Raw genomic sequence first — 9,549 nt, forward strand, 5'->3', positions numbered from 1 at the left:
TGCTTGGGATCATTAGGAAGGGTATTGAGAACAAAACGGCTAGTATTATAATGCCGTTGTACAAATCTATGGTAAGGCCACACCTGGAGTATTGTGTCCAGTTCTGGTTGCCGCATCTCAAAAAAGACATAGTGGAAATGGAAAAGGTGCAAAAGAGAGCGACTAAGATGATTACGGGGCTGGGGCACCTTCCTTATGAGGAAAGGCTACGGCGTTTGGGCCTCTTCAGCCTAGAAAAGAGACGCCTGAGGGGGGACATGATTGAGACATACAAAATTATGCAGGGAATGGACAGAGTGGATAGGGAGATGCTCTTTACACTCTCACATAATACCAGAACCAGGGGACATCCACTAAAATTGAATGTTGGGCGGGTTAGGACAGACAAAAGAAAATATTTCTTTACTCAGCGTGTGGTCGGTCTGTGGAACTCCTTGCCACAGGATGTGGTGCTGGCGTCTAGCCTAGAGGCCTTTAAAAGGGGATTGGACAAGTTTCTGGAGGAAAAATCCATTATGGGGTACAAGCCATGATGTGTATGCACAACCTCCTGATTTTAGGAATGGGTTAAGTCAGAATGCCAGATGTAGGGGAGGGCACCAGGATGAGGTCTCTTGTTATCTGGTGTGCTCCCTGGGGCATTTGGTGGGCCGCTGTGAGATACAGGGAGCTGGACTAGATGGGCCTATGGCCTGATCCAGTGGGGCTGTTCTTATGTTCTTATTGCTTATGTCATTGGATACCCAGATCGTTGCAAATGGAAGCCCTACTTGATCTTGGAGGCCTTACTGGTGCTCCCACTCAACTTACTCCACTGAGTATCCTGTGAATTAACATGTCTTACACATTGCTCAGAGAAAGGGACAAGTTGGAGAAGTGGCATATCTGTCTTCATATCCTGTATGTTGAGGTTCCTAAACAACACCGGAGACCTTTCAGGCAACTCATTTGCAGTCTCTGATGCTTTCAGTCATGTTCTTTTTGGTTCATCTGTTCTCACTATGGGGACTAGTGAGGGGAGGGTAAGAAGTAGCCATTGTCTCTGCCCTACCACATGAGAAGCATCTACCACCTCAGAAGCATCTACAACTCTGGCCCAATCCATGAGTTCTGCACATTTTGGCCATGCAAAGGCTACCAATGGGTGCATTAGTAGATTGGTGCTCCGCTCCTAGTCATAAGAACATAAGAGCCCTGCTGGATCAAGCCAAGTGCCCATCTAGTCCAGCTTCCTGTATCTACGAGCAAAGGTGGGAGAACTGGAATGTCTGGTGACAAGGGAAAATATTGACATAGTGGGCATAACGGAAACCTGGTGGAATGCGGAGAATCAGTGGGATACCGCAATCCCGGGCTATAAACTCTACAGGAGGGACAGGCAGGGGCGTGTTGGAGGTGGGGTGGCCCTTTATGTTAAGGAAGGGATAGAATCCAGCAAAGTAGAGATTGAAGGTGGGTCCGACTCCACCGTAGAATCTCTGTGGGTTAAATTACCAGGCTTGAGCAGCGATGTAATACTGGGGGCGTGCTATCGTCCTCCAGACCAGAAATCTGATGGGGACCTTGAAATGAGGAAACAGATCAGGGAGGTGACAAGGAAGGACAGGGTTGTAATCATGGGGGACTTCAATTATCCTCATATTGACTGGGTCAATTTGTGTTCTGGTCACGATAAGGAAACCGGATTTCTTGACGTGCTAAATGACTGTGGCTTAGATCAGCTAGTCACGGAGCCCACCAGAGGACAGGTGACTCTGGATTTAATTTTGTGCGGTACGCAGGACCTGGTTAGAGATGTAAACGTTACTGAGCCATTGGGGAACAGTGATCATGCTGCGATCCGTTTTGACGTGCACGTTGGGGGAAGAATACCAGGCAAATCTCTAACAAAAACCCTTGACTTCCGACGGGCGGACTTCCCTCAAATGAGGAGGCTGGTTAGAAGGAGGTTGAAAGGGAGGGTAAAAAGAGTCCAGTCTCTCCAGAGTGCATGGAGGCTGCTTAAAACAACAGTAATAGAGGCCCAGCAGAGGTGTATACCGCAAAGAAAGAAGGGTTCCACTAAATCCAGGAGGGTGCCCGCATGGCTAACCAGCCAAGTTAGAGAGGCTGTGAAGGGCAAGGAAGCTTCCTTCCGTAAATGGAAGTCTTGCCCTAATGAAGAGAATAAAAAGGAACATAAACTGTGGCAAAAGAAATGTAAGAAGGTGATAGGGGAGGCCAAGCGAGACTATGAGGAACGCATGGCCAGCAACATTAAGGGGAATAATAAAAGCTTCTTCAAATATGTTAGAAGCAGGAAACCCGCCAGAGAAGCGGTTGGCCCTCTGGATGGTGAGGGAGGGAAAGGGGAGATAAAAGGAGACTTAGAGATGGCAGAGAAATTAAATGAGTTCTTTGCATCTGTCTTCACGGCAGAAGACCTCGGGCAGATACCGCCCGAGGAGTTAAGTCAGATAGAGGTTAAAAGAGAAGATGTTTCAGACCTCATTGATAAATTAAAGATCAATAAGTCACCGGGCCCTGATGGCATCCACCCAAGAGTTATTAAGGAATTGAAGAATGAAGTTGCAGATCTCTTGACTAAGGTATGCAACTTGTCCCTCAAAACGGCCATGGTGCCAGAAGATTGGAGGATAGCAAATGTCACGCCTATTTTTTAAAAGGGAAAGAGGGGGGACCCGGGAAACTATAGGCCGGTCAGCCTAACATCCATACCGGGTAAGATGGTGGAATGCCTCATCAAAGATAGGATCTCAAAACACATAGACGAACAGGCCTTGCTGAGGGAGAGTCAGCATGGCTTCTGTAAGGGTAAGTCTTGCCTCACAAACCTTATAGAATTCTTTGAAAAGGTCAACAGGCATGTGGATGCGGGAGAACCCGTGGACATTATATATCTGGACTTTCAGAAGGCGTTTGACACGGTCCCTCACCAAAGGCTACTGAAAAAACTCCACAGTCAGGGAATTAGAGGACAGGTCCTCTCGTGGATTGAGAACTGGTTGGAGGCCAGGAAGCAGAGAGTGGGTGTCAATGGGCAATTTTCACAATGGAGAGAGGTGAAAAGCGGTGTGCCCCAAGGATCTGTCCTGGGACCGGTGCTTTTCAACCTCTTCATAAATGACCTGGAGACAGGGTTGAGCAGTGAGGTGGCTAAGTTTGCAGATGACACCAAACTTTTCCGAGTGGTAAAGACCAGAAGTGATTGTGAGGAGCTCCAGAAGGATCTCTCCAGACTGGCAGAATGGGCAGCAAAATGGCAGATGCGCTTCAATGTCAGTAAGTGTAAAGTCATGCACATTGGGGCAAAAAATCAAAACTTTAGATATAGGCTGATGGGTTCTGAGCTGTCTGTGACAGATCAGGAGAGAGATCTTGGGGTGGTGGTGGACAGGTCGATGAAAGTGTCGACCCAATGTGCGGCAGCAGTGAAGAAGGCCAATTCTATGCTTGGGATCATTAGGAAGGGTATTGAGAACAAAACGGTTAGTATTATAATGCCGTTGTACAAATCGATGGTAAGGCCACACCTGGAGTATTGTGTCCAGTTCTGGTCGCCGCATCTCAAAAAAGACATAGTGGAAATGGAAAAGGTGCAAAAGAGAGCGACTAAGATGATTACGGGGCTGGGGCACCTTCCTTATGAGGAAAGGCTACGGCGTTTGGGCCTCTTCAGCCTAGAAAAGCGACGCTTGAGGGGGGACATGATTGAGACATACAAAATTATGCAGGGGATGGACAGAGTGGATAGGGAGATGCTCTTTACACTCTCACATAATACCAGAACCAGGGGACATCCACTAAAATTGAGTGTTGGGCGGGTTAGGACAGACAAAAGAAAATATTTCTTTACTCAGCGTGTGGTCGGTCTGTGGAACTCCTTGCCACAGGATGTGGTGCTGGCGTCTAGCCTAGACGCCTTTAAAAGGGGATTGGACGAGTTTCTGGAGGAAAAATCCATTATGGGGTACAAGCGATGATGTGTATGCGCAACCTCCTGATTTTAGGAATGGGTTAAGTCAGAATGCCAGATGTAGGGGAGAGCACCAGGATGAGGTCTCTACCTGGTGTGCTCCCTGGGGCATTTGGTGGGCCGCTGTGAGATACAGGAAGCTGGACTAGATGGGCCTATGGCCTGATCCAGTGGGGCTGTTCTTATGTTCTTATGTTCTTATGTTCTTATGTTCTTATGTTCTTATCTCACAGTGGCCCACCAAATGCCCAAGGGAGCACACAATACAACAGACACAACCTGCATCCTGGTGCCCTCCCCTGCATCTGGCAATCAGAGGCAGCCTGCCTTTACCTTGCACATACCTACCATGACTTGTAACCCATAATGAACTTTTCCTCCAGAAATTTATCCAATCCCCTCTTAAAGGCATCCAGGCAAGATGCCATCACTACATCCTGTGGCAAGGAGTTCCACAAACTAATTACACGCTGGGTAAAGAAATATTTTCTTCTGTCTGTCCTAACTCTCCCAACACTCAACTTTCGTGGATGTCCCCTGGTTCTGGTGTTATGTGACAGGGGGAAAGAGCATCTCTCTATCCACTCTGTCCATTCCCTGCATGATTTTGTATGTCTCAATCATGTCCCCCCTCAGGCGCCTCTTTTCTAGACTGAACAGGCCCAAACGTTGTAGCCTTTCCTCATACGGATGGTACCCCAGCCCAGTAATCACTTTGGTTACTATCTTTTGCACCTTTTCCATCTTCACTGTCACTGCCTTCACCCCTCCTCCCTCCCATGCTCAGGGAACAAAGAAGGAGGTTATATGACCCAGGAGTCTCCTTTTCTCCATATGCTGACTCAGTCTCCACTACCTGAGAAGTGGAGATGTAGAACTTTCAGTTGACTCGCCTTCATTCACAGCAAGAGGAACTGACTCAGCTGTTGAGGCAACAGGGTCATGCCTTCCTTTTGCGCTTGCTTCTATGCTCATCCATGCCATTGGCTCAATACCAGGGCAACCAAATGGCTTTGGCACCTGTGGAGTGTGGCTTTCCTTTGCCAACAGCTTGAAGCTCTGGCCTGCCTGTTGCATCAGCTTGCAGCTGTGTATACAGACAGTTGTTAGGTGTCTACAGACAGTTGTTAGGTGCCCAAACAACTCTGCTTACTAAATTTCAGTTATCTGCATCTGCAGAAGTGGTTAGTTCCAAATCTTCATTGGCCTCCTAATCCCTCACACCCACCAACCCCTTCAGTTTCATGCACATTCACCAAAATATGGTTCAGCCCAGATATCTAGGGAGACTGGATCTAAGAGCTTAGCCAAGCCAGTGTGCATCAGATACCTAGGCAGAAAAAAGAGGGCAGCACCACTTCTAAGCAAAAGAACTAAAGTCATGAACTTCACAAGATGCTGGAGAAAATGGCGTAATTTCTTTCCAAAAGCACTCCAGCTGTCTATTGTCAAGCTTAATACTTTTCAGAATGACAACTCTTCATCAGAGGCAGTGGTTACTTCTCTCCAGAATGAGTGCTTTCTTTGTCTTCTGGGAGAGGACTCTGAAGGACTCTTGTCTTATTCTAGTTGTGGACACAAGGCCAGTCCTGAGAGGGAGTAGGGTTCCTATTTCCTGTGCCTCCTCATCAGAAGGTACTTCACATGTGGACAGAATATGCCAAGATCTATGTGGCAGGGAAGGACTTTTACGGTATTTATTTACCATGATTATCACAATGTCATAGGAACATAAGACACAATTTAAGATTTCTAAGGCTGAAGATGGCAAGAAATTGTTGGGGTTCAGCTCTTGAGTACCAAGGGCAAGGTGGGGGCGATCTGCCCCAGGTACATGAAGTAAAGGTGTACATTTGAGCACTGGCAGGAAAGGATGAAGGGGGAAATGTTAGGAGAAGAATCACACTTCTCTCTCACACACACTCACACTCAATTAGTTCAGCCTCCACTTGGAAGTGCCAAGCACCAGATCCTCTTCTGCCCTCCATGGAGCATCCTAGTTTGGAAAACCCTGATGGAGTGGCGGAAGGACTGTGGGAGAAGAGGAGAGGGGGCACAGGACAGGAGGCAGCAGGAACTGGGTGATGGAGGGAGGCCAGGGTTACTGATAAACATTGAGTAGGAGGCTAATGATGATGGACAGAAAGAGGAGAAAAGCTGCACCTGTTGAAATTCCCTTTTGTTCATTTTTGCTGTTTGCAATTATGAAATTCTGTTTTCTGCATGTCTGTAAGAGCTAAGAGCTGTAAGAGACTGTAAGAGCTCCCTGCATTACAATCTCTGCGCATGAACTGGAGGTTGTCCATGACTTTGTGTGCCTTGGCTCAACGATCTCCGACACTCTTTCTCTCGATACCGAGCTAAACAAGCGCATCGGTAAAGCAGCTACCACGTTTTCCAGACTCACAAAGAGAGTCTGGTCCAACAAGAAGCTGACGGAACATACCAAGATCCAGGTCTACAGAGCTTGCGTCCTGAGTACACTTCTGTACTGCAGCAAGTCATGGACTCTGCGCTCACAACAGGAGAGGAAACTGAACGCTTTCCACATGCGCTGTCTCTGACGCATCCTCGGCATCACCTGGCAGGACAAAGTTCCAAACAACACAGTCCTGGAACGTGCTGGAATCCCTAGCATGTATGCACTGCTGAAACAGAGATGCCTGCGTTGGCTCGGTCATGTTGTGAGAATGGATGATGGCCGGATCCCAAAGGATCTATGGAGAACTCGTGCAGGGAAAGCGCCCTACAGGTAGACCACAGCTGCGATACAAGGACATCTGCAAGAGGGATCTGAAGGCTTTAGGAGTGGACCTCAACAGGTGGGAAACCCTGGCCTCTGAGCAGCCTGCTTGGAGGCAGGCTGTGCAGCATGGCCTCTCCCAGTTTGAAGAGACACTTGGCCAACAGACTGAGGCAAAGAGGCAAAGAAGGAAGGCCCATAGCCAGGGAGACAGGCCAGGGACAGACTGCACTTGCTCCCAGTGTAGAAGGGATTGTCACTCCCGAATTGGCCTTTTCAGCCACACTAGACGCTGTTCCAGAACCACCATTCAGAGCGCAATACCATAGTCTTTCGAGACTGAAGGTTGCCAACTAACCTGTAAGAGCTAAGGGAGCTCATTCACATAATACTCCTTCCCCCATGAGAGTGGATAATGGGCAGCCCGATCCTGAGGTGCCCAAGGCTGCAGTGGCACCAAAATGGCTGCCACCGCATCTTATGGACATTGGGTTGCCGCCAGCAGCTCCCAAAGGCTCCTCAGCGAAGGGAAAATTCATCACCTTCCCCAGGTAAGGTAAGGAGTCCTGCAGTGGGGCTACTTGACTCTGTGCCAGCTAAGGAAGCCAGTGCTTCCTAAGGAAGCCAGCCAATGCAGGGCTTCAGATTCGGCAGAGCTGAGCTCCTCCAGCCCCTCCCCCTCCCCCTCCCCCTGCCATGCCTTCCCTCTACTTTCCCCCGCCCCAGAATGCCTCCTCCCATGCTCCCACTCACCTCTCTGCCACCTCGTGGTTGCCTGGAGCTCAGGGCAGTGGTCGCCCATCCTCTGCCCAGCGCTGGCCCAGTGAAAAGTGCCTTACAGCACGTTTGTGACACTGTGCACTGGTGCTAAGCTGGCGCATGTTGAATAGGATTGGGCCCTAAGACACTCCACTCAATCCTATCCACACTTCATAGGCACTTACTTCTTAGCAGACATGCATAGGATTGCACTGTAAATCAATCAGCTGCAGTTTTGTGAAGGCAGTCGTGAAGGCTTCAGTCCTAGTCACACTTATCTGAGAGTAAGCCCCATGAACTAAAATGGGATTTACTTTTAAGTAGATATGGCTAGGACTGGGCTCTTAGAACTGCTTTTGACCATACAAGCCTATCCTCACTTTGCCATCAGCCTAAAATAGCCTGATCTCTGACTCTTGTTTGACCAGGAACAGGGCTTTTGTGGTGGTAGTGCCTCATTTTTGGGTGCCTCTGTTCTTGGGGATATTCCTTAATCCCCTCTTTCTTTCAGATTTAAGTTTGTATTTTTAAAAAACCCTTCTTCTCCATAAAGCTTTTAATCTCTGGCTTTAGCTGATATGTTTTGCTACTGTTTCTAATGTTTTATCTGGTTGTTGTTGACTGCCCTAAGAGTATAAACCACAAACACCACAAATGACCAGCTAACTGGAAAATAAGATCTCTTCTTTTAACAACAAAGAGGGTGCTGCTGCCTCACCTCTCCAGTTGCTGAATAACCAATATTCTATGATTAGCCTCTTAGTTTCCACTCTGTTTGATGAAATTAACATAAAAAGTACGGTATCTCCGGTTCTTTAGAGCTGCTCTTCAAGCTGTGTGTTAATAAGAATAGAAATGGGAGGGGGGAGAAGACAATTTTGAGTATGATAAAAAAGGGGAGTGTTAAAAATCAATCTGCCCCAAGTCAGTTTTTAAATATGCTAGGTATGCAACTGGGGTTCAGTCATATCCAAAATCCGATAAGGCCTTTTCTGGTGAGATGGAAGAGCAGCCACTCCCTGCAAATGACCAAGCACGGTCCTGTCATTCAGCCAGACAAAAAAAAACCCTGTTCCTTCAGTACCAGTAGCACCGAATAAACTATTGGGGAGGAAATGTCATGGGGTGGCAGTGCAGGGCTTTGCCCCGGGTACCCCTGCTATTTGTTCCGACATTCAGTTCTTGCATTTTTCTCTCTGCAGCAGACCCTCCTAAACAGCATGATCAGGGCTGACCCATCCATGAGGCCAACTGAAGTGGTTGCATCAGGCAGCAGACTGGTGAATATTCACCTCTTTCTGCTCACTCACATGCCTTGCTTCTCCTCTTCCCCCCACTCCCTGGACTGTAAAAGGAAGAGGAAGACAGAGTGGAAGTAAAAGTGTACAGAAGAGGAAAGTGGTGGGCTAGAGCATCTCTTCTCCTCTCCTCTACACATCCTCTTCCATTCCATCCCTGTCTTCCTTTTACAATTCAGGGGAGTGGGATGAGCAGAGGCTGAAATATCACCAGATAAGGGTAAATATCATCAGGTAAGGTGCCAGATCAGGAAGACTTTGGCCAGTCCTGAAGATGATTATCAGAGTTGTAGCCACAGCAGGGCCTGTGTAGCCTTGGCCCCTTAGGGACATTCGAAGTCTGTCTTCAGCTTCCTTACATAAAAGTGTTAAGTCCTCAACCCTTCTACATGTGGAGATATATGGGAAATAATGCAGGCAAAATTCAACCCAATTTCTTGCTAAGAAGGAACATAAATATATATTTTTAAACATTAAAATATTGTATTGTGGTCTCCTTATGCTACCCCCACCCCAGCATTTCTGGCCTCAGGCCTGATCATCATTTGTCAGGTTTTTGGCATCCCAGGCTTGAGATTGTTATTAGCCATGATGTAGCAGGAGGCCCTGATATCTGGGCCTGGGGTGAAGCAATCAGCAAGGCAGCACTGCCGATGCAATCAACTGCACCTGCAGCAGGTGGGAGTCACGTGACTTGGGGAGAGATGTGCTGAGTCCCGTAGGCTATGGAGGAATGGGGCAATGCACCACTGGACAGCCAATCAGAGTGGGTC

Source organism: Tiliqua scincoides, chromosome 2 (genome assembly GCF_035046505.1).
Source record: "Tiliqua scincoides isolate rTilSci1 chromosome 2, rTilSci1.hap2, whole genome shotgun sequence".
Classification (NCBI taxonomy): Eukaryota; Metazoa; Chordata; class Lepidosauria; order Squamata; family Scincidae; genus Tiliqua; species Tiliqua scincoides.